An 8,816-nucleotide genomic window follows, 5' to 3' on the forward strand; every position below is an offset into this window, starting at 1 on the left:
TTGAACTCATTCTTGGACAGGGTGGAACGTATGGCTCGCGCGCGAGGGGTTGATACCTTAACACTCTTTGAAACTGCGTACGATTTATTCGATGGAATTGCTAGTACCTGGTATAATGTGAACTCTTACCGAGCGACGTCATGGGAACACCTAACCCAGTTATTGAGGGACGCTTTCTTACCCCCTCACTACCAAGAGGATTTACTGGATGAAATTAAGGCAAGAATCCAGGGACCCAACGAAAAAGTCGACATTTATTTTGCCGTAATGCAGGGACTTTTTGCAAGATTACAAAATCCACCCACCGGCCGCGAACAAACGCGAATTATTCGTCGAAACCTTTTGCCCTTTTATATTACGAAACTTGGACCAAATGTACCGGACACTTTGGACGGACTTTTGGCTGAATGCCATCGTTTTGACGCTATTCGACAAGATTTAGCTCGACACGACGCTTTACGTAATCAGACTCGTTTACCATTATTGGAGCCAGGATTTAGCTGCCCCAATCCACGAACTACCACCTCACGTTTTCCTATTCACGCAATGGAAACGCGTGAGTCACCTTGTTTCAATTGTCAACGCCTAGGTCATAACCGTGTGGATTGCCCTGAACCCAGACAATTGTTCTGTTATAAATGTGGAACCACTGGGGTTACCATTCGTTCATGTACATTCTGTTCGGGAAACGGACCGCGAAACGCTCGTTAGGTTGTCGCGAGGTTTCGGAGGTTCCGACAACCAAAATATTTAAATCTTCTTCCAAACCCAAATTAGACTTTTTACTTCAACATGTGAATAACGATTTAAGACCTTATGTGAAACTCACGATATTAAACCTTCCTTTAATAGGATTGTTGGATTCTGGCGCTTCGCGCTCATTTATTAATCAAGACCTTTGCTTTAAACTACAACAACTTAATTTAAAATTTGTACAACAGCTTACTTCATGTACCGTTGCTAATAGTGTTGATGCACAGTCCATAGGCTACATCATAGCTCCGTTAACTTTAAAAGATAGGACGGTGATATTAAATTTGCTAGTTATGCCTACCTTAACTACCGACTTGATCCTTGGAATTGATTTCTGGGATAGGATGGGAATTATTCCTAACGTTTCTGACGATTGTTGGCATTTTGTTGCTACCACTCCAACAACAGTACCGAGATTAGCCATTATTGATCAACCACATCTTACTGCTGACCAACAGGAATCCTTAACTACCCTCCTTAATCAGAAATTCGAAGCCATGGGGACCCAGTTAGGTATCACTACTGTGGGGAAACATGAGATACGCCTTGTTGAAGGTGCGACACCCCTTAAACAACGATACTACCCCGTCAACCCTATTAAGCAAAAGATCATCAACACCTGCATCGATGAGATGTTGAGAGACCACGTCATTGAACCATCTAATAGTCCGTGGGCTTCACCTGTGTGTTTAATCCCGAAGAAAGACAATACCTATCGCTTCTGCGTGGATTATAGAAAGCTTAATTCTTTGACTGTGAAAGACTCATTTCCTCTTCCCTATATTTCTACCATTCTTGACCAACTTCGAGACGCTCGCTATCTTAGTTCGCTCGATATCAAGGCGGCCTATTGGCAAGTCGAGATGGCCGAATCTTCCCGACCTTATACAGCCTTTACTGTACCTGGGCGAGGACTTTTTCAGTTTCGCCGTATGCCCTTCGGTCTCACCAACGCCCTAGCCACCTTTCAACGCATAATTGACACCGTGTTAGGACCCGAATTACAGCCTAATGTCCTCGTATATTTGGACGATGTCATCATCGTTTCCCCGGACTTCGATTCGCATCTGCGAATTTTGCAAACCGTTTTCGATAAACTCCGTGCTGCAGGGTTCGTCCTTAACAAGGACAAATGTCATTTTTGCCGTTCTGAGCTGAAATACCTAGAGTATGTGGTCGACGCTCATGGATTGCACCCCGACCCGGACAAAGTGAAAGCCATTCTTAATATTACCTCTCCTATTAATCTTCAGGAAGTTAGACGCTTCTTAGGTACCTGTAGTTGGTACAGAAGATTTATACCAGAATTCTCAACTATTGTATCACCTTTAACCCGACTTCTTAAGAAGGATGTCAAGTTTGATTGGACTTCTGAGTGTGAAGAAGCCTTTGTGCAATTAAAACAACTATTAGCGACTTCACCAAACCTTTCATTTTACAAACCGACGCTTCAGCCTATGGTCTAGGCGCCGTCTTAACTCAGACTTTTCCCGATGGAGAACGCGTGATCTGTTATCTGTCGCGATCCTTGTCCCATGCGGAACGTAATTATAGCACCACTGAACGCGAGTGTTTAGCTGTCATTTGGGGACTGGAGCAACTTCGTCACTACCTCGAGGGAGTTTCCTTTACCGTCGTAACTGACCACCATTCGCTCCTATGGCTTCATTCTCTTAAAGATCCCCAGGGACGCTTAGCACGCTGGGCACTTCGTCTTCAACCGTACACGTTTACCCTTGTACATCGTAAAGGTAAGGACAATGTGGTACTTGATCTTTTATCACGCACCGTACCCCTCGTCGATGCTATTACCCCTTCGGACGAAACTGTCAATCCCGAAGAATTTCGTAACACCACCGACCCTTGGTACCGTGGTATGTTTGATCGAATGGAACTACATCCACAGAAATATCCTGGATGGAATACAAGGAATGGGTTACTGTAGAAGTACATTCAAACCGCTTCAGACGCCCGAGATTATGAAAAATGGAAACTCGTTGTTCCCAATAATTTTCGCCGTGCCATTATACGAGAATGCCACAACAATGTCACATCTGGACACTTCGGAGTGTATAAAACTTTCTGGCGCATTCACCAACGTTACTACTGGCCCAGAATGCTCCTTGACACCAAACGTTTTATTAGACGCTGTTCCACTTGTGCGGAACAGAAGCCTGAGCAACTACGACCCGCTGGTCTTATGGGTTCTCACCCTAGGATTTACGAGCCTTGGCAAATGATCAGCCTAGACTTCATTGGTCCCTTACCACGTTCTACTCAGGGACGCACTCACCTTTTGGTTGTCTCTGATTATTTGAGCAAGTTTGTACTTCTTTTCCCCGTAAGGACTGCGAATGCCCAAACTTTGGTCAAGTGCATTGAAGAGTCCGTGTTTCTTGTATATGGAGTACCTCAACACATTATTTGCGACAACGGTGTGCAAATGCGCAGCCGTCTTTTCATGAACCTTTGTGACCGTTACCGTGTTAAACTTCGATTTACACCCTTTTATCATCCTCAAGCCGACCCTGCGGAACGTGTGAACCGGGTGGTAAAGCAACTAATTTCTACTTACATTAAGGACAATCATCGACATTGGGATGTCAATTTAGCTTCGATTGCCTGTGCCCTTAGAACCTCCAAACACGAAACTATTGGTGTTACTCCCTACCGTGCTAATTTTGGGAAGGAATTCCGTATTCGAGGGGACAGCTTCGACACTGACTTGACTGACCAGGAACCAATTGATGTTGAACAACGACTAGCCCAACAACAACAACTTTACACTAAAATAGTCGAACGGATTAGGAATACTCATGACCGAAACAAGAGAACCTATGACTTACGACGAAGGCATGTGACTTATGAAATTGGAGATCAGGTCTGGCGTAAAAACAAGTCTGTTTCAGACGCCACTAGGGATTATTCTGCTAAATTAGCTCCTCGATTTTTAGGACCCTTTACGATTGATCGTAAAGTAGGTTATCTCACCTACGCTTTGAGGGATGCCGATAGAAAACCCGCAGGCCTATGGCATGTCCAAGATCTTAAGCCCTATGTTGAGCCGGAAGACCATGGTTAGGTTTCTTGTGTGTAGGATTGTCTACCGTTGACGGACGACAGCTGTTTTGTTGGATTTCACTCTTTTTGACTTTTATTATCGGATTTGACTTCATTTAGTGTTGACACTTTGTCTTCACATTTTAGGGATGGTTGGTTGGGGACTGCCGGTTGGTCCATTAAGGGGTTGTGCCGATCTTTCTTTCTAGGTGCAACTTTCCTGCTCGTTCACCAGAGCTCTTCTTTATGTTATCATTTCATTTCATCCTCATCTTTTCGTAGTATGAACATTGAATGAATGAGCTACGAGAAGGGTGTGAGGCCTTGTGTATCTTTCGAGATCACAGGACTCCCCCGACTCAGTATGAACTATTGAATGTATGAGAACACGAGGAAGGAGATGACCTGTGCAAGCTTCGGTGACCACAGGCTCTCCGGAATCAGAGTGACTAAGTTTTCTTTCTCTGCGAATGTGTTAATGATCATTTCTATCTCATAGCACCTCCTGTCATTTCATCGTGCTAGTACATGGTGGCAGTGAGGAGGCATCTTTTTCTTCTGTGACTGTCTGGGGTGGGTTTCATGTACATCTATCCTCTATCGTACTCTTCTGGGGTGGGTTATTTTGTTTAGTTTCTCTTTTGTATTTTTGGGGTGGGGGAGTTTTTACCGGGGGCGGGAAGGAATGCCATTTGTGGATCCTGTTGTATCTTCCTGGGTGAGCTACATGGGAGTGTGAATTTTGTATGAATGAGGGTAATAGCCTACACACCTACCACTTTTGCTACCCTATCCTTTTCCACTTTGCTTCCCTAAACTTAGTATATACCTTTATTTTATTTTTGATCCTTTCACTTTTTTTTTGTTTTTGGAAGTTGCATTGCTTCACGATACACCTTCTTTGACTTGTTTTTTTTGGGTTTTCACTTTTTTTTCCTTGTACCAGCCGAATGCTGAAGAACTCTTGGAAGGCGTGAAGAGTTTGGCTGTTGCCTACCGAATCTAGGGCAATAGTTGTTATGAATGAGTCACTTGTGTTGGTACGGCGGGATCGATGAGTGGGATTCCGGGGTTATTTATTTATTTTTTTTGTTTGGTTTTTTCCGAAGGTAGTGGCAAGCGAAACTTAACTTGGAATTAGGTGGCGCCCATAGAGATTTTAATTGAAGCGACCCAAAAGTAAGTACTGACGACCTAGGCTGGATCGAGGAGTTATAAGTGCCAATTACCAATTGAGTTAATTCTGTTACCCACAACCCTGTACATTAGTCTTTCTCTCTCCGCTGTTTGCTATTTGGTCAACAGAGCTAGCTGGCCGGTCAGCGGCGTGTGTTTTATTTATGAAGCCCATGGTATTTTTGTAGTGCCTTGCATTTTGTTGCTTGCGCGTTATAGGGCATGAAGGATGAAGCTGAACTGAAGTGAGATAATTTTTTGTTTCAAACGTATATTAGGAAGCCCTACAATCTCACAGTGATTCAAATATCCCCACTAGCAAGGGTTGAAAGTTGAATTATTATGCATCCCCTTTGGTAAGGGTGCAGCGTAAGGGTATTTATGCCACGATAAGTTGAAGATATTTTCTCATACAACTCTTAATTATAGAGATAAAGTATAAAATTTGGTTAAAACATCTACATACAAATTTTAGAGTTCTTAAAAATATAAGCAACTCTGAAGCTCTATAACGCTGTTAATAAACATTTCACAAAAAAGTAGTGTATATCAAAGTTGTGTAGAATTTTATAGTCTACAATTTCCGATATTTTTTTGTAAAATGAACTTATAAAAAGATATAATTGAAAAACTAAAAAACCAACCAAATTTCTTTGGTTTTAAGGGTGGTACGGGGGAAGCACAGGGGGTGGGAGGTAGAAAACTTGGATTCTTAACCACCAGATACTCTTTCATGACATGCAAAAGAAATTGGAACTACTTCTCGTTTTGCAGGAAATGGTCCATTTTCAGTCTTTATTTCCTGGACTATTTATGCCGGTAAAGAGATTGTCAAAAAATAATTTATACGGTAATTTTTTCTTGTCAGTAGGTAAATCATCCAGCATCTGAATAAAAGGAGCTGTTGATTTTCCAAAAGCCTCTTCATAGTCACCTCTCCGCCTGGGATTATTTCCCTGATAGATATCAAAATTAATTAAATATCCGGACGCTGTATTGAAACACCACATTTTATATCCGAATCTAATAGGTTTTCCTCGGATAAATTGCTTGCATCCGTGTCTTCCGTAATATTTAATCATGCATTCATCATAATTCAAATTTTCTTCTGGTTGAAAATTAGATAAACACTTAGCCTTTATTTTATCCATAAGTGGCCTGAGTTTCCACATTTTATCGCTCATATCTGGAAGATTATTGTCGGCGCAGTGTATAAATCGACAAATTTGAAGAAATCTGTCCCTTCTCATAGAATTGTACACAAGATTGTTCCTCATATCACTCCCCATATCCCAATAATACCGTTTCCCTGGTAAATGGTTATATCCTGTTAAAATCAGGATTCCTATGAAACATTTTATTTCTTCCGCGGAAATATTGGGATTGGCGCAATTGTTGAAAAGAGCATAGTTTTGTGTTTCTTTGACCAACAATTTAATAATATCATCATCTATAAATTTTTCAAAGAGTTGAACACATGAAAGTTCTTTGAATTCGGTCGAATTTGGATAATCAAATGCTCTCCCCACACTTTGTATGTCTCCATTTATCCACTTCAGCTTTCGTAACTTACTTGGTACAATCACTCGCGGTGTAGCTTTTGAAGATGATAGATTAGCAGTGGGTGTTGGGTGCGCAGTGGAGAAGGGTGGGTTTTCTTGCCTCTCAGACGACGATTGATCCCAAATTTTCACTATTTATGAAGCGAACTTCAGCTGGAGCACGAAGTTGTGGTCCACTCAGATTGTCAACCATGCCACCTCCGTCCTCGTCTCCGGAATCTTCGTCGGTAAGGACATTTGCCTCTGGCGGTTCAACGTATATTTCCTCCACGTTGTCCTCATTGGATATCATTTCCAATGCTTCTTGAAGCGTAAAGCTTTCACTAAGTGTTGGTAAACTTTTTGACATGCGATCCGATAAAGCGTTATATGTAACAAAAAGTACGAGTTTTGCAAATATGATTTGCCATGTTAACCAACGATATACAAAATAATTGAAAAATTTTACTTACTCAAAGTTGACCTCCATCACTAATGTTCGTTTTCACGCGATACTCTAACAAAACTCCGTAAAAAAACACAGTAAAGCACGGAATCAAAGCTAACACGTGTAATCTTTAGACAAAATAAGGTTTCTGAAGTGCGATTGTAAACTCATCTGATGGTAATTTTTGCAATTACCTTTTTTACTAACGTTCAAGGTAGATGCCTACACTCGTCACCTAAAAGTAACGCTAGGCGCTTATACCTGCCTGTCCTTCGAGCTTGATCTCAATTTCTCCAATTTCTGTTGCCGTTTCTGCCTTTGCTGCCTTTATCTGGATTGGTCGCTCGTGCTCTCTTATTGCTCATGAAGAACTTTCGATTTGTCATGTGTTCGGTAGCCCTGGAATCCATAATGAATGTTATCTTGCCCTCTTCTTCGTTTCCCTCCACGCTGCCGAAAGAAGTGCAATTTTTTCTTCGTCCTAACTAGTTAAATTTGCCTGTTGCTTAGAGCGACACTCAAACCATCGATGTCCTCGTTTCCCACACTTAAAACAAACTATTCCACTATAATTAGTTTTTGTCCCATGTTGCGATTGATGGCTTCCGTGAGATCCTAACAAGATTTATATAATATTGAAGAAGCCTTAAATATCGTTATCAGAAGAGTCCGAGGGCGAATAATGAAATTGATAACAATTTAGTAAAGGCGGCTACAGACATGTAAAAGTTGTCAAATATCAAATGTTTGTCAATCGCCAAACTGTTTGTCCAGCTAGTCGTAAAATCACGAGTAAAAATATACACACATGTGCCTATTTGGCAAATGGCAAATCAAAACGGGAACTTCAAACTCATTGCGCTAGTTTGCTTTCACGATGGAGGTAGAATTTGTAGCTGCTATATTTACTGTTATAATTAGTGCATGTCTATTATTTAAAAAAAAGCAGACGGCATTAAGAGCTCATATTATGGGTTCCTTTTCGTACAGTTCTAGAAATTCGATCTCCGTTCGTCCACTCCATCGCGCACGCAATAGGTACAATACATATACTACAAGTATCATGGGTAGAATATAATAAATGAATTGTGCCCAAATGTGCACAGTAACATATTCATATTCTTTAATACGCATAATTAGTCATCCAGGTGGTCGCAATTGCAACTGCTGCAAAGCACGCATATGTGTATCAGCGACAAGTTTGCTTTTTGACGAACATTTCAGCCCTTTGATGTGTGCTTATTTACAGACAATCGACGGGTAATTTTTGAAATTTGGCAAATCCCGAACATTTGCTTTAACTCATATGTGTGTATCTAAGCTATTTGTCAGATGGCAAACATTTGCTATTTGGAATTCGTCAAACTTCCCATGTCTGTAGCCGCCTTAAGAAGAATCATTTTAAACGATATATTGGGAAATGAAGTAGTAAATGCGATCCTGATTTGCACTTTGATTTAAACACTATTGAAATATATACGATTGTACTTCAGATTCAAACGAGAAGACATTGCAAGATTTACTAGGGCATTAGGAATTCCTGAACAGATTAGAACAAGGTCTAGGCATTCCTGTGAAGGTGTGTAAGTTACACTTTTCTTCATTCAATTTAGATCATTTTAAATGATTTGTATTCTTCTTAGAAAAAATTACAAAAGTCCTCGTATGTGCATCGATGAGACTTCAGCGCATTTTTGGCGTGACGGATCAGTATTGCATTAGCAATCAGTATTTTATCAGAAAATTTTAATTATAAAATAAGGTTTATGCAAACATATATTTCTTTATTAATTTTCGAACTCTAATAATAATTGGACGATGGTATGAACAGTACGACT

Source organism: Photinus pyralis, unplaced genomic scaffold, assembly GCF_008802855.1.
Source record: "Photinus pyralis isolate 1611_PpyrPB1 unplaced genomic scaffold, Ppyr1.3 Ppyr1.4_LG1, whole genome shotgun sequence".
In the NCBI taxonomy this organism is placed as follows: domain Eukaryota; kingdom Metazoa; phylum Arthropoda; class Insecta; order Coleoptera; family Lampyridae; genus Photinus; species Photinus pyralis.